Below are 24,577 nucleotides of genomic sequence, written 5' to 3' on the forward strand. Positions count from 1 at the left end.
CTCAGTGAGCAGCTTGTATTGTGCAATAAAAATAAAAAATATATGTTAAAAATAAATACTAAGTATTAAAAAAGTGCAGATTAAAAATACTTAAGTAATTGTAATAGTGTAATACATATACACATTAGACATATAAAATTGTTACATAATTATTAAATCATTAAAAGATTTAAATTAAACATGGAAGAACATTGTTTAAATTATAGGGACAATATTACAGAAAGCAGCCCATCTCTAATAAATCTTTTGGGTAAGGACAGAAAGTTGAATAAGACTTGTGCAAACACCCTATAGACAGACACGAAGCCAAGCTTTGAAACCAGCGTGGTAGAGTCCTAAGGAAGTAGACCTAATCACTGCACCACCATGCCACCCTAGTCAAAGTCAGTGCAGCACAGCTGAACATCTGACACAACTCATAGCTCTTTGTATTTGTTTTTATGTTAAGTGTGTGCTTTGCATGAACAAAACTATTGAAAAACATCAACTTCAGTAATGCAAATGTCTTATAAATACATTTGTTAGTAGCCCAAAATGAACTTAGGGGCAGAAAAATACTGGCATCATTTCACTTAAAACCCTAGAAGAAAATGGTCGCTTTAGTATGCTGTTCCCTATTTCTTACCCCTTTGTTCAATCTGCTCATTAGACATCACATGTTAGCTGTATTAATTACAGCCCAAGTAATGCTGCAAGCTTGTGTATTGGCCCTAACAATGGAAAGCTGCACTTAACGCTTCGCCGTGACTGTTTGATCCTGGTGATCAGCACACCCAAAACAGGATGAAGTCGAGTTCTCCTTTAAAGATAAGTTACATTGTCTAGTGCTCACTGTTTGGAAACTCTCCAGTGGTAAGAGTGTCCAGGCTTTGACAAATAGTATGCAATTACTTTTCAAACAAATTACATGAGTACACCTAATTAAAGACTAATACAAATTGCATTACAGTGGTAGAAGCCAGCAACTTCGGTAATTAGTAGTTCCATGCCATCAGATTTAGTTTATAAGTTGGCAAGAATATTGCAGCAGTGCTAATTGTATTTATTTTTAAGCCCGCTTCATTTTATTATCTAAAATGACTGACAGGTGCACATAGAGTGTAATATGGGAATGAACTCCATAAAAGGAGAACATCAGAGCCGTACTGCCATAGCAGAACTGAATGTTCTATTTTAGAACGTACTTGAATGTTGCGTTAAAGATAAATTCATTTCAAAATAACTCCCAGTAACAAAACGCTTGCTCGATTAGGTACACTTTGAAAATATTAAGGGTGATACAAAGCCACTAATTTCATTCCTATGTTTGTCAGCAGAGTAAGCAGACTAAAAACGCTAAAAAAAAAAAAAAAAACTAATGGATTTTTGGAGCTAAAGAATCACATTAATATATTATTTTTAGTCTTGTGTGCACATCCTTTTTGTTAACTGCTTTGTTTTTCATAGAATAAAAAATATTGTTTTTAAATGCTTAGTTGCTTATTTAGCAATGGCTTCTCTGTGGATAGCACAGGAAAGGGACTGCAGAAGAAGAAAATAATAGACTGTCAATGCTGATGTGTGTCAATATGAAAGTATAGGAAGAAGAGCACCTGTAGAGGGGGATATTCCTTGAGTATGTGCTCAATGGCCAACGAGGGACACAGAGAGATAGGATGTGCTGCATCTTACAAGGAAACCTAAGACACGCCCTGTGACCAAAGAGAGCAGGTTGGTACCCAGCAGATTATACTTGTTGGCCTCATTGATAGTTATACTGAGTGTAGAGGGCTGTCACACTGGTGTCCTCCAGATATATACCACAGCAATTTAACATTACAGCCTCACCTTACATAGTTGCCAAGGACAAGGGGTGGCCACAAGAAACAACCTCACCTTATACAGTATAGGTGCCAGAGATAGGGATGGCCTCAATAAAAGTGGTAGGAGGTTAAAACACCTCCTGGGACCAAGCTACCCTTTTGAAGGTAACATCCAGGAGGCCTGACAGAAAGCAAGTCTTTCCATTCCACCCTGTGATTTGGCAGCACATGGTGCTGGAGTGGAAATTGTTGGAGCATGTAGCCCTTTTACTGAGGTATGCCAGACTCTGCATGCCTTAAAGACTTGACTCTTTAAAGGACATCATGGCTTGGTAGCGTTGAGCTCAGAATAAGGGAGGAAAGTTGTGGCAAGACCTGATTAGTTTGAGAAAGAACATTCAGGCTTGAGAGGACTTCAGAGCAAGTGAGAGAGAGAGACAGGGACTGAGGGGAGTGCTTGGTATTTTGAGGAGTGGGCCACCTTACCTGATAGAAAGTGATCAACAGTTGTGGGAGCAAACGCAGAGAGGAATCAAGGTTGTTGTTTTGCATCTGCCTATTTTATTAGGCACAAATAATGCAAAAATCACCTACTGTGATCGCCATGTCTCTCTGTCTGTTGGCATAAAACAATTCAGCTCCCAGTGGAGTGATTTTGTTGAAATTTGTTTCAAGAACATTTGTGAGAAAAGTTGAAATTTTGGAGAGTTATCTTTGATTCAACGCACTGTCAACATTTTTTAAATTTCAAAATTTCTCATTGAAAAACATTGGCAAATTTGTGAACTCCTGTATCTTAAAACAGGGAGATATTTTCTACTACTTTAATTATGGTTAATTTACTGTTTAAAATTTACCTGGGGGAGATCTTACTTTGACATATGTATTTTGAATACTTGTTCAATAATGACGGCAAAGTGTCAAATATTAGTCAAACATTGTGCGCAAGCCGCTTGTACTCCAGCTCAACTCTCCTGCTGCTTGAGGTAAGTTAGCTGTAAAAGTAGAACCAGTAAAGAAATGTACGAAATGTAGAAATATAGGAGGAAAGGCATTATGTAAGCATCACTCTGCTAGAATAAAACAAACAAATATACCCTCACTATGTTACACTAAAACCTCTTTGCTATGTTATCTGCAGATCATAATGGTTTTGTATTTCTCTGTCAGTATTATTTACTAGCAAAGCTCCAGGCACGCTCTCCATCATGGTTCAAAGCAGTCAACATTTTGGGTACATTTTTCAAAAATGTTAAATTTAGCAATTTGAACTGTAGTTAGTTGTCATTTGTGGAGAGTCTGTGACTAACAATAGGAGATTGATCAATGCCATTTTTCCATCACTTGAACTGCAATCTGCTGTCTATATAAGCTATTAAGCCATCACAGGCCTATCTGGGCAATATTTTTAACTACACGATAATGTAGAGTGTATTTAAAGTAGTCTACTAACACATCTGAATACATTCTATTATCACTGTTATTTTTAAATATGACTCACTGTTACAAAAGTATTTTATAAGCAAAAATGTGATAAACTGACTTTTTGAAGCAACTAAAAAATGTCAAATGCTCCAACTTGAGTGTTAAGCCATGTGCACTTTTACTTTCTCATATTTTTCAAACATATGCTTAACGTGTCTCCTTTATGTTTTAACAATAAACACAGTTTTTTCATGCTTTTTGTGCTCTTTATTATTATACTAGATGTTGAGGGTTGCCATAGTCAAGTCTTGTCCAATCAAATAGCATTACTGTTGCCATGTGACAACTGCTTTAACTGCTTTTTTTGATCTTCCTCTGGTAATCACAGTTTTCTCCACTTTCTGAATCCCTGCTGTCAGTTAGGCTGGCCATTGTTACGTTTGTCATGTGTGCCAATGTGTAAGGACTGGCATTCCTTTGTGCGTTTTGTTACTGCAATGAGTCATTCTTCTGTAACAGTTCAGGGAGGTTGTTGCAAAGAAAAATGTGATTGGAATGACTTTAACATCATGTGTATTTGTGGTATTTTGCAGAATATGTCTAATATTAGGGTTTACATGTTATCTGTGGCGCAAAGTTAATCAAGAGGTGATTTGATTTCTTAGTTCTATTCTTTACACATGTGTGATGTTAACTGAACGAAAATACTGCTGAGAGAGATTGATGTCTAAAAGAGGGTTGTGCTGAACTTCAAAGAGGGGGCCTCACTGAATTACTAAAATAATAACAGACTTTTTTTAGACACTGGAAGAGACTGGTTGACTTCAGCAAGATTCAGTAAATCACTGAATGGGCCTGAATTATTTGACTAGATGAGCGTCAGGATCTCAATGAATTGCTCAGTAGCTCAGAATTGTTGAGTCTCATTAAATCAATGAAGGAGACTGAGTCATTGGAATGGGAGCCATTCAATAGCTCATCTAAAGAGCTTCAATCATTTGAATGAGATAGACTCAGTAAATCACTGAATCTGGTTGAATGATTTAAATGGGGAAGATCAATGTACAAGACTGAATCGTTGGAATCCGAGAGGTGCAGTAAATCACTGAGTGGAACCAAATAATTTGAATGAAGAAGAGGCAGGAAATCCCTTTATAGGTTGGAGTCATTAAAATGTTCATTCATATCAAAGCAAATCTCTGTGTTTCCTGCAACCCATTATGGCAGCATTGGGTGTGAAGCAGAAATCAGCCCTCTGTTGGGGAAGGAAAATTTTGGGGCAAAATTAAATATATAAATTTAGTTTATAAATAAATCGACAAACAAATAAATAAATGTATTGAAAAATGTAACAATAAATTCATAAAAACACAATGACATACTGTATGAACATAAATAATGAAATGTGTTGGGTATTTATTTATACTTATTTAATTATTTCTTCATTTATTTACTTCAGTAATGACACACACAGCATGAAATATGCAATGAAATGAAAAACAATCAATCTTAAGAGGTTAGGCTCTAACGAGGGCTATGTTTTGATCGGTGAATTGTCGGTGCTCAGCGTTTTGACAGTTCATGTTTGTAGTAGATATGATGCCCCATTCATATGCTATCAGGAAGACAGTAAATGTGAGTTTCCAAGTTGGAAGTTCCACTTGAGTGCCTTACGAACTTGAAGCTACAAGTCAGACAATTCAGAGAAAACAAAATTACCTGAATTCTCTGAGTTGTGGCATAACGCTGATGTTTTAACTTACTCAATTGTAAAATAAAAAATCAAATGCAATTTGGTTAGCCAGAAAAGCAATTTTGTGGCAGAATTGCGTTTGGAGCGAAGTGATATGCATTTAAAACACTTTGTTTGCTGTTTGTTTTCATTAAAAATATACAGTTTATCTTTAATTGCTTTTTTTTTTTGCAGACCAAGTAACAAATCAACAGTGACCTCACATTTCTCAGAATATTCCTTCTGGAAATTCACATAACTGCACTGAAGTGGGAAGGTGAAACATCACAAGTCTGAGCTCTGAATACTCCAATAGCACACAAATGCGACATGCGTGTATTAAAAAGTTACCCAGAATTTCTGTGCAAAGTGCCTACTTTCATTCAGGAAGCTTCAAATTCATCAAGTCTGCATCCAAAGTGCCCGCTGTAAATGCTCCCTTGATAGTCGAAGATTTGTGTCTGCTTTACTGACGAATCGCCAATCAGAATACAGTGCTTGCTAGAGCCCATCACCTCAGCTCTGATGGATGAAAATGACATGTTTCATCTTGGGACATATTACATGTTGCATTCTGTGTCATTGAAATCAATAAATTAGGAAATAATTAAATAACAAATACAGTAAGCCACAAAAAACATTTTATGAAACGTTTAATTACATATAATTAATAATAATAATAATAATTCATTACATTTATATAGCACTTTTCTCAGTATTCAAATAGTCAGTCAGTCATTGTCCAACCCGCTATATCCTATCACAGGGTCATGGGGGTCTGCTGGAGCCAATCCCAGTCAACACAGGGCACAAGGCAGGAACAAATCCCAGGCAGGGCGCCAGCCCACCGCAGTACATCTAATTATGTTTTTATTTATTTATTATCACATTAGACATTACATTTATTTATTTGTGCATTTATTTATTTTATTTTGCAAGAAACATTCATTCCCAACTCTGTAGGGAGGCATCATTTAATTTTGTGAGGCTCACTTAGCAGAATGTTATGCAATGTAAGGAGTACACACTGAAATAAGGTGGAAACTTTTGCGGTGAAGGAAAGAAAAGGACAAACAGCCTGATGGCCAGTCTATTCTGAACCATATTCTTCAGTATATTAAAGGAGAATGATGTTGTAGGGGTGGTCGAAGGAGGGATTGGTCTGAAAAGAGATGTGAAGAGAGCACAGGTTCCATCTCACTAAAATGTGTGTCCATTAACAAACCTGCTGAATTCAGTTTAGGTGAATGGGGAACTAAAGCGTGTTTTGGCACAAGCAGGAATCAACACCAGCCAGAGAGTCCTTCCGTCGTTGAGCACACATGTCCACACACTTACATCCACTCAGTTCAGAGTCATCAACCAACCTAACCTGCATGTTTTGGGAAGTGTAAGGAAAACTGGGGATCTAGGACAGGACAGCAGAGCTGGAAGCCCTAAGCACTGTGCCTTTCTTAATTGTTTTGAATAATCATTTTAATTAATGAAACATAATATACTTTACTTGAACTTTCTTTTAAACAGCAACAGAAGGGTGTTATTCAAGACTTAATAATTTGAAAGAATTAGATTTGGGAAGATTGCACTACAAGTTTGAAATTTTTAAATGTGTCAGGCTCAGTTTAGTCCACCTTTGGAAGGATAATAGAGTGAAAGAGAAGGGGAACACAAGGGAAATAACCAGCTACAAGTCTCACATTCAAGGAAAATCATGTTCCTGAATTTTTGAAAAAAGGATTGCTCTAGAGAGAAATTTGAATGTTACAAAGTTTTCATTAAATGTAAATAGCTGGAGTTTACAGGAATGCTTAAATGATTTAAAATTCAAGAAAATCTATAAACCTTTTTTACAGATTTGAATAATTTGAAAAGGAGAGGCGCGTAAAATTACTGAATGAAACTGAACAATATGAAAAAGGGAGATCCCAAAAATTACCTGATAAGACTAAATCCTTTAAATATATTAAACATGATAAGTTATTGGTCAAGAATGAATCATTTGAAAGGTAGCAATAGAGTAAATCGCAGAAACATTAGTTAATTACTGTATGAGACTGAAGAATCTAATAGGGAAGAGATCGGAATATTTAATCAGTTTGAAACAAATCACTGCATTAGACATAAATATGAATGCAGGTATGTCATTAATATGTGTTGTTTAACCAATTTTTTTTTTAGTTTATATTGGGAAAAGGATGTTAAGGATAGAGTTATCAGGCAAGAGGAAAAGAGAAAGGCCTAACAGAAGGTTTGTGGATGTGGTGTGACAGGACATGCAGGTGATGGGTGTGATAGAGCAAGATGTAGAGGACAGGAAGATATGGAAGAAGATAATCTGCTGTGGCAACACCTAATGGGAGCAAGCCAAAAGAAGACAAAGATTTTAAACAGTAAGGTCTTAAGGAATTTTTCCACCCAAGAATGATTTTTCATGTTACTTACCCTGTTATTTGTATTGATGGCTGAGAAAATATAATACAGTGGCAAACAATGTGAAAAATGTCTGTGTCAAAAAATAAAATCTCATGCTACTCATGTTGCATACTCCAAATCAGTTGTCCAGTTGTATGCTCAAATCATGCAAGACACGTGCATTTTTGGCAAAATATTGTTATAGATACTTACAGAAAAATAAGTACATATCATAAACTGGAAATTGAAGCATTGCCTATCTGAATTAAAGATTTACCTCTTCATCCTCACTCATTGGTCAAGAGTCACTGAAAGTACCTATGATGGACTCGTGTCCTATCCAGGGTCAGTGTCTTTTTTGTACCTTATATAGCCAGGATATGTCTTGGCCCTCATAACTCTTATTTGAGTTTGTTAATGGAACATCAACAAAGAACACAAGCGTCAAGACACAGTAGACCAAAATGTCTTTGAAATTATTTCTGTTTCTCTGAAAATGCTTTAAAATAAAAGTTAATGAAGTAATGGATTACTATCAAAAGGAACAGTTTGGAAGTAAAGTAATTCAGACAGTTACAGTACTTTGAGGGGTTATACTGCTTTCACAAAGGGATTTGAATAAAGTATTAAACCTTTAGAAAATGTGAGTTCTTTCTTTGGATCTCAGTGGAGTTAATTTTTTACCGAAGGTGAACAGCCTGGTTCAAGTTAACGTTTTTACTTTCTCATATACAGTACAAAGTATAGGGAAAATATTGTAATCGTCCAAAGTTTTGATGTGGAGATTTTGAATCTCGATGTTTTAGACCAGGGGTGGGCAAATTCATTCCTGGAGGGCCGCAGTGGCTGCAGGTTTTTGTTCTAACCCAATTGCTTACTAAGAAGCACTTATTGCTCTAGAAACACTTGTGCTTCATTTTAGTTATCTCCCTCGTTAAGATTATGAACCCTTATTGCTTATTTAAGTCTTAAACAGCTGCATTCTTGGTTTTTAATTGCTCCTTATTAGCAATAAGATGCAAATGACAAAAGAAACCAGCATTTCTCCATTTTGCTTGTTACCCTTTACACCTGTGTGTATTTATCGTGCACTATTTGGTTTAATTAAATACTTGGAAGGAAAGAGAAGAGAAAAAAGTGAAGGATTGAGAATTACCCCTCCGTTTTACACTTCAAAGTATTTGGATGATATCCTTAGAATGGAAAAAAAATCTAGGATATGAGAATGACTTGACATAGCAGAGTTAAAGCACTAACAAGCCATGAAATGTAATTATTGGCAAGGATTGTTTTCTAATTAAGCAACTGGGTTGGAACAAAAACCTGCGGCCACTGCGGCCCTCCAGGAATGAATTTGCCCACCCCTGTTTTAGACCTCTCAGAGTCTGAAAATACAATTTTTGGAATTATGTCTGTGTGTCTGTGTGCGTGTGCGTGTGTGTGTGTGTGTGTGTGTGTGTATGTAAACACGATAACTTGAGTACACTTTCACTTAGGTCAACCAAATTTTGCACACAAGTATTAGGTATAAAACGTAGATTTCTATAAACATTTGGACTACTTCCGTTAACCGGAAGTGGTACTTTACCTTTTATTCTTGCAGCTGCAGAGTCCGATTTATTCAAATTTACTTTTATAATAATTGTTCAATATATTATTAATTTGATTTGATTTGTTGTTGATGGTTCTTTAATGTACATAATATAAAAATATAATCGTTGTCTTGTGGTTTACTCCTCAAATATCCATCCGCATATCCGAGTATACGAGAAAGTCTAGGGGAGACCACTCCTGATTTTTATATCTGTACATGTCTGAATATCTTGAAACATGCTGCCACTTTCAGGTGCTATAATAAGCAAATGTTACTAGTCAAACATGGAACCCACCTTGAGTCCTCTGGACTATTGGCCGTTACAGTAGTTGCACATTTCACACGGAATGCTTTGTTGTGGTTCAAAGATAAATTAGTCAAGATAAACTGAATTAGAAACTATAATATAACAGCACATATCTGTTACAAATAAATACCAGAAATAGAAACTCTGATGGAAAATGATGACAAAAAGAATGAGAAATTTACATAGGAGAATTAATATAATAATAGTCATTTAGATTCTTGTTCCTTTTATTGCTGCCAAGTTGTTTATGCCTAGCTTTTCTCTGCTTTCAGTTCACATATTGGTGACGTGAATGTAATGGTATGTAATTAGCCCATTGTGCATCGTAAGCACATCAACACAAGTAGATGTTTATGGATCAGAATGTGCCAATTTCACAAAATTTGGTTCCGCATCAAAGAATAGTGCTGACATTGATTATTTTCCTCTGTGAAAATGTGTTTTTGTAGTTTGTTAAAAAAACAACAACAATGAAATGAATAAGTGCATCCATGCTTACGGAAAAATTAATATAAAATCCCTTGTGTAAGATGTGGAAGCAAATTTCACCAATGAAGCAAACCCAACAAGGAACAAGCAGTCGATGTAGTTGTCTGAAAAGACCTTGGCATCTCCATAGTATCCTCACAGCCTGTATGACTGGTAACAGTTATGGCAGTGGCTTCATGTAAAACAAACTGTAAACAATATGCAGATTAAATCATTTAGTTGATTTGAATTTCCTGCAAAAACTGACTATTTTAAAAGTAAACCAGAAATCCTAAACTGTGATCTCTCATATGTTTTCTGCTTCTGCCATTTTATACATGTGCAATTCTACAGGAAGTGTAAGCCAATGGTCCTACAGTTGGGAGCTGTTCCTGGTAGTGTAGGGCACTCTGACCGCAGAGTTTGAGGCTACCTGACACTGAAGGTGGAGGGAGGATGGGAACACAAAGCTGAAACTAAGAGTGGGATAGAATATGTAGTTTAGCCTGAGTAGGCTGGCAGATGGCATCGTTGTGCCTTGTCCACCTCACAGCTCCACAGTTCTGAGTTCACATCCCACTCACTGACTGTGATTTTTATGATCCCCTTGGGGTCCACAGAAATTCAAGTTTTCCCTCCTACTTAGAGCCTGTTAGTTTAATTGATGGTGATTCTAAATTGGCCCATTATAATTGAGTAAGGGTTTCTGCACAAGTATACCCTCTGCACACTTCCTGTTTTGCTTCTGATGCTACTAGGACAGCAACCTTAAAAACAGGTACAGATTATGGATAGATATTTTTCTTCACATAGTTCACATTTACTTGACTGTTCACTTCAGATTGGGCTGCACTGGGAAGACTAATAAAGGGACATTTTCCAATTCACTGTTAACTCTAATCTGAGGCCCAGCCATTAAAGTATAGCATTCATACTGCCTATCAAAAGTAATGCATTGGATGCCTGTGCCAAACTGTTTTTTTTTAATTTATTATTTTTTTTTGATATATAATGATGAGGCTGACAGAGATGTGTTTTTTTTTTTTTCGTTCTCATACTATACAGGATGTGATTAGATACACCACCTTGCACCCATGTCTTCACTTCAGGGAGACATTCCTAACATCAGGTTAAGCCTTTCCCACTTTAAGTAATGCTCAGGATTTACTGAAGGCATGCAAGAGGTCCACCGCAAAAGTGCATGTGAAGCAGATCAAAAAGTGAAAGCAGCAAGAAAAATTAGAAGAGGCCATGGAATACAAACAGTAAACAAAACATGGAGGGAAAACCAAAGATAGATTAAATTACAAAGCAAAAATAACAGAAAACCAGCAATTAGACACTTTCAAAAGCAGATGACAGCCAAGGTTTGGAACCTCAAATGTTGACTGTTGATGCAAGAATTGGAGTTGGACTTGTTTGTATAGGGAATATGATAGTTGAAGTAAGACATTTTGGTTCAAGTGATGACATAATAACAGAAGTCTGGGTAATAGTGATAGCATATATCTGAGCCACTGTAGGACATCTGACATTTGCTAGTGATATCATAGCAGGGCTACGGCTGAAAATATAAGTTTGCTATTGTTATTTTTTCATAACAATGGTGTATATTAATTTGCAGTAGAAAATTGTGTTCTAAGTTGAAGTGTTTTCTCTCTTTTATATTATTATATCCCTTCCCTCCACACCGCTCACCCAGTCACTGCTACACACATTCTCTCTCAGTCCCACCCCGTGACACTCTCAGTGCTAACTACTCACCCTTCAATGCAGTCCGTTATAACGGCAATGTAGAAAAGCAAATTATCTCTTCAAGAATGTTGAATTTTAGATTACGAAAGAAAAAGAGCAGCAAGAGCTGATATTGTTGAAAAAAAGAAAATGAACAAAAAAGATCTGCATATAATAAAAATCAAGGATAAAGAGAAGCATCCAATAAATGACAAAGAGAAAAATATCCAGAACAGTATGCAAAAAGAAATGCAAAAAAGCCATCTTTAATGTTAGGAGAAATAACTGACAATGTGATTGATGTCAAATATCTCAGGGTATGGTCTCCTCATGTTCTTGGTGTCATACATTATCATTTGTAATCTCTTTTAATAGAATCGCTTTCTCTAATGGAGGGAGGCCTGACGCCCTGCGAGCAGCTCAGCCGCGAGATAGTGGACACCCAGCTCCTGCCCCCAGGGGTTGGTGAGCAAAGCAAGCAGGGGGCAAAGCCCTCTAGTTTTATAAAATTTAAAAATACTTTCTTCATGCTTGCAGCTTACAATGGGACTGAAGGGTGCCAGAGTCCATAGTTGAATGGAAAAGCATTAACTCTTATCAAACATGTTAACTTTGAAGCAGTAAAGGTTTTGATTTAAGAAAACAAGCATTCCACGTTTATGAGGAATTCTGCTCCCTTCTCTTCTTACAGCTGCCATCATGAGTGGAGTTTAGACTTAAATAAAAGAAATAAGTTGATCAGCCCAAAACCAAACACGTGTCTGAAGCCGTTTAAAGCAATTTTTATCTTTCGAGGAAATGTCATTTACTAGCAAGCTGAATAGCGTATAGCTGAGTAGCTCTTATGTAGGATGGTCAGGTAGACCAGTTATTACTGGTGCTGCTTTATGGATCTCCCACCAAGAGCTTGCCATGCGTGCCTGGTTGTTGTTAGTGTGGAGACTGCAGGTTTTCCCAGACTTTGGGTAGTGTGCTTAGTGTTCTCTTGAACAAATATACAAAGCAATAAAGATAATTTTAAATGGGGATTTCAGGTTAGCATGGATGGGGTTGTGCATGGGTGGGCTGGTGACTGTTTCTTGCCTTTCACACAGTGCTGCAGAGGCAAAATGAGGTGCAGAGCTGGCTTTCGTTTAAAATGGCTGAATCTCACAAACAGTTTGTTATTTTTTGATCTCTTTTAAAAGCAATGTGGATATGGTATTTTACAATGTTTGTGCAATCTCAAGATCCGTTTAGATATCCAATAACATTCTTGCCTTGAAAAATGCATACTTGTGGTAAGCTTAAGCATTTTTTTTTCATGTTTGGACACTGGTACCATTCAGCCCCATTGTAAACTGCAAGAACGAGGTATTTTTAAAATTTATAAAAAAAATGTGTTATTTTAGAACACAGTTTAATGTGGCAAACTAATATATTCCATAATCGATATAACTCTAAGATATGACTCTGACTTAAAAAAATACCAAATTCGTCCTTTAACTTGACTACTGTTATACTACTACAAGTAATAAACACTGTAAAATAGGACAAAAACAAAGGTTAAGAGTTCGGGCACAACCTTGGTGACCCCATGTAGCTGAATGAGAAATACAAAGAAAACACACAGTAAATGTTGAGTAGTCTTTTCAGACCGGAGTTCTGAATGGGAACTGCATCAAGATGGGCGATTTTCAGGTTATGAGTTCAAGTGCAGGAAGGGGAGGGTCCAGGAGGGCAGACCCTGAAGTGACATTAAAGATGGAGTGGCTGTCAGTCTCCCATTCTGCAGAGGGAGGAGATGTTGAACTAAATCAACAGTACTTTGGAACAAACATATTGAGCATCTTCTTTCTTCACCTTAGTACAGGTAAACACAGTATAAGATGGTTAGCAAATTGATGTATGGTTGGACAGCCAAGTGCAGGAATATGTGTTACACTCGCCATTTTCAATACCTTTGGCCTATTTGGCATTATCCTTTAGTGTGAAACCTTTATAAAGGGCACCTCTTCTTGTCACAAAAATTCTCTGGATTTGTCATCAGATAACAATATATTCAGTTTTTGTGACAACATTTGGTGTGTCCTTCTGGCAGCACAGCTGAAGGCTGTGAGAAATACTGCAGCAAAAGGAAATTGTTGGGAACCTTTACTCATTTATCCAAACTGTAATCAGTAATAAAATAATATTAAATTACGGTTATGGGTTCTACTGTAATGATATTTATGATCATGACAGTGGATATTCTTTTAAATTATAATAATTTTATGGTCATCCACATCACACTAGAAATTAGACAGCATTAGTTGTGCTCATTTGTGAAGTGAACATGAAATGACCTTTTCTCTCAGTAATTGATTATCCAGTTTTGGTAGCAGGCAGCTTGGGCTTGTAGACACAACATAGTTTGTCTTCATGTGCCTCCTTTAAAACCCTCATCCAGGTCAGTGACTAAGAAGATGAGACAATCCCTCATCTTAAATAAGACACAAAACAAGTCATAAACAATAGATGAAGGCTCATCCCTGCCAGACATTCTGCTTAGGGGGAGGGCTGGTGGGGGCTGCCTAACAGATTGCTGTATTACTCACACTGTACAGGGGTCAAGGTCTCTTAGTGAAACCGTGAGCTTAGCATTAAGCAAAAATTACACCAGTAACAGAGCCAATTGGGATCATTTTGGTGAAAGGTGAAAATTAATTTGTATTCTGTTTTTTTTATGTATTATCTATTATTATGTATATTTCTTATTTGTTAATTGTGAACTATTTAAGAGTTCTCACTCTACTTTAGGTTTGCCTACATTTGAAGGATAACAAATACAAACCAATGAATCCACCTAGCTAATTTCTACACATTAATGTTCTCCTTCTGCCACTGAATCAAGGACATGCCATCTTTAATATATGCTTAGTACCCTTTGTAGAAAACACCATCCCATGTGTTTTAATTCTGTATTTTGTTCATTTTTTTTAGCTTAATAATTTTTTCTTGCCTCAGATTTTAGTAATTTCTTCCTAAGGTTTTGAGTTATTAAGGAAATATCCCATCAAAAACAATGCTGTTTTTAGGTGCGTTCGAATCTAATGCAAGAACCACTTATTGCAATAGCCCATATCTGTCTGTGTGTCTGTCTGTCCACATGAAACAACTTGGCTCCCATGGGACCAGTTTTGTTGAAATGTAGCACATGTATTCCTGGAGGAAATTTATGTCACGGCAGTTCAATTTTTATTAAGATATCTCGAACGATTTGTGCCATTCAGTGTTTTGGAATTTCAAAATCTCCCATTGGAAGGCATTACCAAATTTGTGAACACACCTGTCTTGAAACAGAGAAATGTTCTGTAAAACTTCAACTACAAATTACTTAGTATTTCAATTTTACTTTGACTCTGTTACACTGTCTTGTTTACTTTTATCTTTTCTTATCACCGATAGCCCCTAATGACAGCAAACGGATCTCCAATACAATTTAATGAAACACTCGCAAAGCTGCATGCATGTACGGGTAGAAAGTTACTCACCATCACAAGCTGCTAGCTTGGACAGGCTAGCAGGCAATCCTGTGTCTGCAAGTCCAGCTGTGCATGCAGAAACCTCTGTAACATTTAGTGGTTTCTGCTTTATGAAGTTTCTCAGTTGCTTGACCAAAAATGGAAAAGAACCAGTACACCAGCATTTCTCTTCAGGAACAGGAAGTCGTAACAGGTACAGTAAATTAAATGATCTTCCTAACAGTAAAAGTGAAAAATGCAAGGAAAAAGAACAAAACATTATCTAGATATGAATGAAGCCACCTGTGGTGTTAAAATGTAATGAACATTTACTCAGTATTATCTGCACACTAAACCAAACTTAATCTCACAGCTCCTTTATCTACAGTTTATAATGACTATTTCATTGACACTATACTTTGGTGACCACACGCCCAGTGACAGTGACAGTCCTGATATGTGTCCAAATCAATAGCTAAAGAATATCAAAATTTACCAGTTTTAACAGGGCGCCCATCTAATAAAGCTTTTTAGTGCCACAAACAGTGCTTTGCTGAAAACAAACATTGTCACAATATATTTACAACAGTATGCACAAAACTGCAAGGGGTAAACCTGCTTGATTAACAACTTATTATAGCTAAAGGATTCATGGTCATGCCATCTACATACAAGTCTATTGCTTCTTTAGCAGCTTTATGATGGCACACTTTTGATTAAACAGCTTTAAGAATGTTATGTTTTTATCCAGCATTACAAAGGCAGTTAAGAATGGGAAGAATACATTTATTGACACGTTTGTGGAGCCACTCAGTACATGGAAAGAGATGACTGAATTACAGATGGTGGTAACACTTGTTTGAGTCAGGATTGTGCTACACTAGATTGTACTGGTTCTCATATCAATGCTTAACATTGTGCTAAAGTAGCAGCAGGACTGGGTCACAGATCAAGAGGCTTTAATTAAAGTGCTTACTAAGAGTGCTACAGGCAACAGCTAACAGTAAACAAGAACAGAAGTCTTTCAGTATAATCAATATATAATCAATTTGTGAAAATTATATTTATCACTAATAATCAACCCTCACAATCCCTCTTTTGGTCTTCTAGGAAAGATAGCAGTGAAATCAAACAAGCTAAACTGTTTTTCTTTCATTTTTAAATGCAACATTTAAGAATGTGACGTTACTCTTACCTGTATATTTAAGTGTAGTTTGTGTACATTTAATACCATTTACAGATGGACATGTGAGGATCAGTCTGGGGAGTTTTTTCTATTTTTGCCATTTTTACCATTTTTTGGTGCATATTTAGTCTTTCATTCAAATTTTTTCAGGTTTTAATCATGACAATTTAGTGCATTAGTAGTCTGCTAAACCTAGTTTAAATCAAGAACCAGAAGGTGGAAACGTAAGTCAGGAAGCACACTAAGTTCTCAAGTTGTGAAAGCAAGCCAACATTTTGTCAAACTAAAAAATAGAACACTAAATTGTAGTCAAAGTAATGTTCCCAAAGAATCGAATACCAGGAAAAGGAATGGAGAAATACAAAGCACTAAGTGCCACAGGAATTATCCGTAAAACTCGAACAAAGAAGAACTTAACAGCTGATGTCACTGTTACAACCTTTGACCCAAATACCAGAGACTCAGTGGTTCCCTAACTCGGTCCCAGGGACCCACTGTGGCTGCAGGTTTTTGTTCCAACCAGATTCACGGTCAGTGGTAATAACTGATCTCATTTACTTAATTGGTCTTTTTTGCTGTTATCTTTTTCTGCATTCAGAAAAGCAGAACAGTATGATTTTTACATTTAAAAGACATTTAGAAATATTTCTGTTTTTGCTATAGCTTTAAATGCTTAACACCATTTTGATGTTTTCCTATTATTTGCCCTTTTTCTTTTTAGTTTGCTTCCTTCATTGTATCCTAATAATGACAATTATTAACAAGCAATGCAGATACCCAGGCAAGCAACACTAAATGAAGAAAGGCTGCAATTACTTCAGCATCAGACCCACTAACTAGTAAATAATAAATTAAATAACCAGAACAAGAACACCTGAAAAAGCAGAATGAAAATATTCTTAAAAAACAAACTACACCATCTCCACATTACTGCTTAGTACATTTTAATAAAGATTTGCCAAACTTAGTTAAGATTTAGAAATACACCTCCAAAAAGGACTAACAATTATAAATGGAAAATAATCACAACAATTGGGCATACAGTTAGGTCCATAAATATTTGGACAGAGACAACTTTTTTCTAATTTTGGTTCTGTACATTACCACAATGAATTTTAAATGAAACAACTCAGATGCAGTTGAAGTGCAGACTTTCAGCTTTAATTCAGTGGGGTGAACAAAACGATAGCATAAAAATGTGAGGCAACTAAAGCATTTTTTTAACACCATCCCTTCATTACAGGGGCTCAAAAGTAATTGGACAATTGACTCAAAGGCTATTTCATGGGCAGATGTGGGCAAGTCCGTCATTATGTCATTATCAATTAAGCGGTAAAAGGCCTGGAGTTGATTTGAGGTTTGGTGCTTGCATGTGGAAGATTTTTCTGTGAACAGACAACATGCGGTCAAAGGAGCTCTCCATGCAGGTGAAAGAAGCCATCCTTAAGCTGCGAAAACAGAAAAAACCCATCCGAGAAATTGCTACAATATTATGAGTGGCAAAACCTACAGTTTGGTACATCCTGAGAAAGAAAGCAAGCACTGGTGAACTCAGCAACGCAAAAAGACCTGGACTTCCACGGAAGACAACAGTGGTGGATGATCGCAGAATCATTTCCATGGTGAAGAGAAACCCCTTCACAACAGCCTACCAAATGAACAACACTCTCCAGGTGGTAGGCGTATCGATATCCAAGTCTAGCAAAGAGAAGACTGCATGAATGTAAATACAGAGTGTGCACTGCAAGGTGCAAGCCACTCATAAGCCTAAAGAATAGAAAGGCTAGATTGGACTTTGCTAAAGAACATCTAAAAAAGCCAGCACAGTTCTGGAAAAACATTCTTTGGACAGATGAAACCAAGATCAACCTCTACCAGAATGATGGCAAGAAAAAAGTATGGAGAAGGCATGGAACAGCTCATTATCCAAAGCATGCCACATCATCTGTAAGACACGGTGGAGGCAGTGTTTTAGGCAGTGGGCATGCATGGCTGCCAGTGGCACTGGGACACTAGTGTTTATTGATGATGTGACACAGGACAGAAGCAGCTGAATGAATTCTGAGGTGTTCAGAGACATACTGTCTGCTCAAATCCAGCTAAATGCAGTCAAATTGATTGGGTGGCGTTTCATGATACAGATGGACAATGACCCAAAACATACAGCCAAAGCAACCCAGGAGTTTATTAAAGCAAAGAAGTGGAAAATTCTTGAATGGCCAAGTCAGTCACCTGACCCAATTGAGCATGCATTTCACTTGTTGAAGACTAAACTTCAGACAGAAAGGCCCACAAACAAACAGCAACTGAAAGCCACTGCAGTAAAGGCCTGGCAGAGCATTAAAAAGGAGGAAACCCAGCATCTGGTGATGTCCATGAGTTCAAGACTTCAGGCTGTCATTGCCAGTAAAGGATTTTCAACCAAGTATTAGAAATGAACATTTTATTTCCAGTTATTTAATTTGTCCAGTTACTTTTGAGCCCCTGATATGAAGGGATTATGTTAAAAAAATGCTTTAGTTGCCTCACATTTTTATGCAATCATTTTGTTCACCCCACTGAATTAAAGCTGAAAGTCTGCACTTCAACTGCATCTGAGTTGTTTCATTTAAAATTCATTGTGGTAATGTACAGAACCAAAATTCGAAAAAAGTTGTCTCTGTCCAAATATTTATTGACCTAACTGTATGTGATGTCATGGACACTATCACTGCAAATGCTTTGCACTGTTGGAACTTTGCCACAGTTAGGTGGGAGAAGATGTTGAACAATTTTTTTCCTGTTCTGTACAGAACGGCCACAATCAACACTTACCTTGAGATTTAGAGTATTCTTGGAAAAGAACATAGGAGAACTAAGAAAAAACCTGAATATTTTAAGGTGAAAAGAGTCCTTTAAACAAATCTGAAGGAAAGAACAAAGGAAAAGATGTAACATTTGGGTGGACAAAAGGGCAAAAAAAAAGGTTTTGTTTTGTGGCAAAATTTGGTTTTTAGTAGGAAGAAGAAAGTAGCAAAATTTTCTTTTTAGCCAAAAGAAAGGAATACAACATCAGTGTTTATAAACTGAAAGACTTAAGGAGAACCTTTAATGTTTGTTGGAAATAAAAAAAGAAAATATGCATTAGTGCTTAACTATTATACCCAAGACACTGAGAGACTCAAGTCGGAGTAGCACATGGGGGCTACTCAACCTTATGTAACACGTGGTAGGATAAATTGATTTGAGCAGCAAAGTAATCTAACATGAGGGATAGCTCAGATATTTGGTGTGTAAAATCGAGAAACAAATGTTGAGTGAGTCTATGGGCCTGTCTTTGATTAATATTTTGATTACTCTTGCGAGTAATGACTTCAGCTTTTGAGCTATTCACTCATCATATCCCCTGCTTTGGAGTTGCATTTCTTGTTTCGGCTGGCATCTAGATGACAGACTCCTTTCCACTCAGAACATCATAATATGAGCAATCAAGCAGCCCAGAAAAAATGCTTTTTTTATTTCTGTCGGATTTTCTATAGGTAGTGTAGTAAGCAGTGTTATTTTTGCATTATTATGTATAATTTCCAATTAGTACTTGAAACATTATTAGTTTTTTGCCTTACTTCTGTTTATGGTAGGATCATTGGGTGTGCCATTACTGTCATGACACTGTCCTTCTTACCATCTCACCCATTGCTAGAGAAGTGGCTGCGTTTGCCATGTACTTATGCATTCAGCTTTTCCTGTGCCCAACAAATACCACTGCCATTTTAGAAAAAGACAAATTCAACACACAGAGGGTCATCTTAAGGCTAAATAATGTAAGATTGTTGGCCATACTTAATATTTTAAAAACTTGGACTTGGTGCCACTAATGACTTTTGTTTTAATGAACGTTATAGCTTATACCCTTTCAACAGTGATTTTCGTAACATTTAAATGGAGTCGTTGACGTTCATTTTTCAAAACTAGTTACTGTGTTAGATTGGTTCTTTATGGGCAGATTCTTTATCGCCTTAATACTGACCAGATTGTGACAGATAATGTCAGTGAATACAATATATCTCTGTTACTGAGACAAACATAAAGGCATTCTAGCAGTAATTTCAGAGCCATTTAAGCTCAACCGTGCAGTTTTGCTTTTGTTCCATCATTTGAACCAGGCATTTTTAAATACACCATTTGTATTTGCATATTAGAGCTAAAGCAAAAGTGTTTTTAGATATTCTAACCTTAATGCTATTCTTACAGTAAGATTTAAACCTGTGGTCCTGCGGCGTGAGGTCCAAATCCCTAGCTGCCAGACCGTGTGGTAAACTGACCATTAGATTAATGTATTTATAGATACAACTGGAGTCACTAGCTGATAAGTTCCAGTGCCTGCAGCCATTTTTCTTTGACTCACAGACTAATTCCTGCTCCTCATTTAGATTCTTTCCTAATTATAAAAGAAAAAAAAATGGTGAAAGTTAATTCCAACTTGAAATATTAAAAAAATGGAAGCACATCATTTTGGCTATTGGGTCTTTTATATTTCTGGCGTTACTTAGCTTTTTACATGAATTTTTCAAAACCCCACGGCATTGGTCTTGTTTGTATATGAATCTAGTAAGCTTACATTGAGATTAGAAATTTTAGTTTACAAGTACTGTGCTGTGTCTCCTTGACCTGCTTATTCAAAACTCTCTTTTATTTAATTCTTAAAAAGGTGACAGATTCTATTGAGTAGATGTGGGTGTAGCTAAAAATGTGTTCCACCAAAGAGCAGCTGATTTGGCGTCACTCACACCTGTGTCTGGAGATGCAAATTTTCCACTTTTGAAAGATCATTTAAATTAATGCAAGTTTAAAAGTAAGCTGAGCAGTGCATGTGGGCTTGGGAACTTAAGGTCTCAATAGTTTTTCATGGCATTGCTGTATTTTACTACCCTGGATCCATTTCAGATCTAGAGGCTGACTGGCGAACTTGAAAGGATTAAGGATGGAGTTCAGTTAATAGCAGGAGATGTCACTGGTAATGAAGATCAGTGGCCACCAATGTCCATCTGCTTTATTCAGTGTACCATTTCTTCCCATTTTCATTTACAAAGAAAATAGTGTGTTATGTAAAGAAGCTATGCCTAATGGCCAGTTAAAGCTATAGATATGTGCACAACAGCTCTTTTGTCACGGTTATTTTCAGCAACATGCTAAGTAATTTCTTTGGAGATTTTATTTTTTTGTCTGTGTGATTTTGCTAATGCATATTATTTGAGGTGTGTGTGCCATACTCGTCACTTGGGAATGCTTCAATAGCCTACAATATCTGAAGAAAAAAGAGTTTAAAGAATGTCTATTCATTGGTTATCCAAACCACTTAATTAAATTTAGAACCACGTGTTGGGGGGCTGGAGCCTATCCCAGCAGCATGGAGTGCAAAACATGGAACAGCCATGTGTATGGGGGTCAGGTGATCACAGAGCCCAATCACACACAAACCCACCCTCACATGGGGTCAGTTTACATGTAGAAGTAGAATTCTTTATTGTCATTATGCATACACATAACAAATTTTTTTGTTGGTAGGACTCGGCTTCAAGGCAGAATACTTAAAATACACTATAAATAATAAAATAAACATAATAAGTATAAAAGACAGCAGCAATAAAACATCATCAAGTCCAGACTTTTCCTGAGGTAGTACGCCTGCAGAGACCAGTGATCTGTGTGCGTGGGTCTGCAGGGGAGGAATACGAGTGTGTGTGTTTGATTACGAGGGAAAGTGCATGTCTACAGGGGGGCAGGTTAGGGGTAGATGTATGTGTGTGTAGATCAGTAGGGGCAGATGGACTTCACAGCTCTGGGGAAAAAGCTGTCTTTCAGTCTGTTGGTACATGTTTTTATGTTTCTGTACTGCTTTCCCGAAGGCAGTGGTACAAACAGTCCATTTCCCGGATGGGTAAGATCCGCAGCTATACATTTGGCCCTCTTCTGCACCCTTTAAGCATATACAAAGTCCAGGTCTAGGAGAGGACTTCCTACGATCCCCTGTGCTGTTCTCACCACCCGTGCTAAGTCCTTCCTGTCCTGTGCTGTGCAGCTGCCGTACCACACTGTTATACTGTGACAGAGAATGCTTTCTATAGCGGATATGTAGAAGTTTGTGAGCAGCAGAGAGGAGAATCCAGCACGTCTCATCTTCCTGAGGAAGAAGAGTCTTTGTTGGGCCTTCTTTACCAGGTGAGATGTGTTCAAAGACCAGGTCAGATCCGATGTAACGTGGATACCCAAGAACTTGATATTGTCCACACATATTACAGCCTCCTCATGTATGAATATAGGAGCATGTTCTGTTCTTCTGGACCTCCTATAGTCCACACTTACCTCTTTGGTCTTGCTGGTGTTCAAGATGAGGTTATTGGCTGAGCACCATAGTGCTAGATGTTGTATCTCCTCTCTGTAGTGGGTCTCATCATTGTCTGATATGAGACCCACCACGGTCGTATCATCCACAAACTTCACAACTATATTTGTGGCATGGATGGCAGAGCAATCGTGTGTAAATAACGTGAAGAGTGCTGGGCTGAGCATACAACCCTGTGGCGTGCCTGTGTTCAAAACCAGTGTGGCTGATGTACGATCTCCAAGTCTAGCTACCTGAGGCCTGTTGGTGACAAAGTCCCTGATCCAGAGACACAACGATGTGGACAGACCCAGATTATGAAGCTTTTGTACCAGCTTGTCTGGAATTACGGTGTTAAACGCTGAACTAAAATCGACGAATAGCATCCTAACATAAATATTAGGGCACTGCAGATGAGTCAGGGCTGTGTGAAGTACTATTGAGAAAGCATCCTCTGTCGATCTGTTCCTCCTGTAGGCGAACTGATGGTTGTCAAATCCAGCAGGGGTGGCAATCCTTGATGTATTTTAGGAGTATTCTCTCAAAGCACTTCATTATTACTGGGGTCAGAGCCACAGGGCGGTAATCATTAAGGCAGGTGACCGCTGATTTTAGATAGATAGATAGATAGATAGATAGATAGACAGACAGACAGACAGACAGACAGACAGACAGACAGACAGACAGACAGACAGACAGACAGATAGATAGATAGATAGATAGATAGATAGATAGATAGATAGATAGATAGATAGATAGATAGATAGATAGATAGATAGATAGATACTTTATTAATCCCAATGGGAAATTCACAAATTTTTCACACATTTTTTAGGCACTGGCACAATAGTGGAGGATTTGAGGCAGACAGGGACCATTGCAAGTTGTAGAGACTGGTTGAAAATGTCCAGAAAGACTCCTGCCAATTGATCAGCACATATTTTCAGTGTCTTACCCGACACCCTGTCTGGTCCTGCAGCTTTGTTGGTGTTGATCCTCCTCAGGGTGGACCTCACTTGGTGTAGTTGCAGGACTATAGGCTGATGCTGCTCCTCCAGCCAAGGGAGATGTGCAGTCTCCGTACTGCTAGATACATCAAAGCGTGCAAAGAAACTTTTCAAGGTGTCAGGGAGACTAGGATCATAGCTGACCTGCTGATAGCTGTGTTTATAATCCGTTATGGTCTATAAGCCTCTCCACATGTTCCATGGGTCGTTGTTATCAAAATACTCCTCGATACGCTGTTTGTATCTGTATTTTGCCAGGTTTATTCCTTTTTGTAGTTCTTTTCGGGCTTTGCTATATGCCAGCCTGTCGCCTGACCTATAGGCAGCGTCCCGGGCTTTAAGCAGGGACCTCACCGTACTGTCCAACAACGGTTTCTGATTTGGAAACACCCCAAAGGTCTTTGTGGGCAGGACAGCATCAGTACAGAACTGCACATAGGATAGGATAGATGATGTATATCCCTCTAGATCTGAGCCCTCTTTGAACACTCCCCAGTCAGTATGATCAAAACAGTCCTGTAATGCTGAAGATGCCTCCTCAGTCCATACCTGTATTGTTCTGGTAGTTGGTTTCATCTTGCAGATCATGGGAGTATAGGCTGGGATCAGCTCTACTGTGATGTGGTCTGACATGCCCAGATGTTGGGTTGCTACAGCCTTGTATGCTCCTGGGATGTTGCAATAAACTTGATCCAGAATGCTATTGTCTCTAGTTGGAAAGTTTATAAATCCTCTAAATTTGGGAAGCACTGCTTTTAATTCTACATGATTAAAGTCACCAGCCACAATCACAGCCGCGTCTGGTTTGGCATTCATTTGTCTGCTAATCAGGCAGTACAGCTCTTCCAATGCTAATTTAGCGTTAGCTCGTGGTGGGATATAAACAGCCACTATCAGGATGGAGGAGAACTCTCTTACTGTCTTAAACGGTCTGTGTTTCACTGCCAGATATTCCAAGTCGGGGGAGCAGTATGTTCCAATAATGTTTGTAGCTGTACACCAGGATTTATTAATGTACATCGCCAGCCCTCCACCTTTACATTTAGTGGAAGCTGCAGTCCTGTCTG

At 37.6% G+C, this 24,577-nt stretch overlaps 1 protein-coding gene across 1 annotated transcript in view; it reads left to right on the top strand.

Moving 5' to 3' along the window:
• xkr4 (XK related 4) overlaps positions 1-24,577 on the top strand; it is a 349,314-nt gene that overhangs the window by 39,743 nt on the left and 284,994 nt on the right. The window lies entirely within an intron of this gene.

Source organism: Erpetoichthys calabaricus, chromosome 6 (genome assembly GCF_900747795.2).
Source record: "Erpetoichthys calabaricus chromosome 6, fErpCal1.3, whole genome shotgun sequence".
NCBI lineage: Eukaryota > Metazoa > Chordata > Cladistia > Polypteriformes > Polypteridae > Erpetoichthys > Erpetoichthys calabaricus.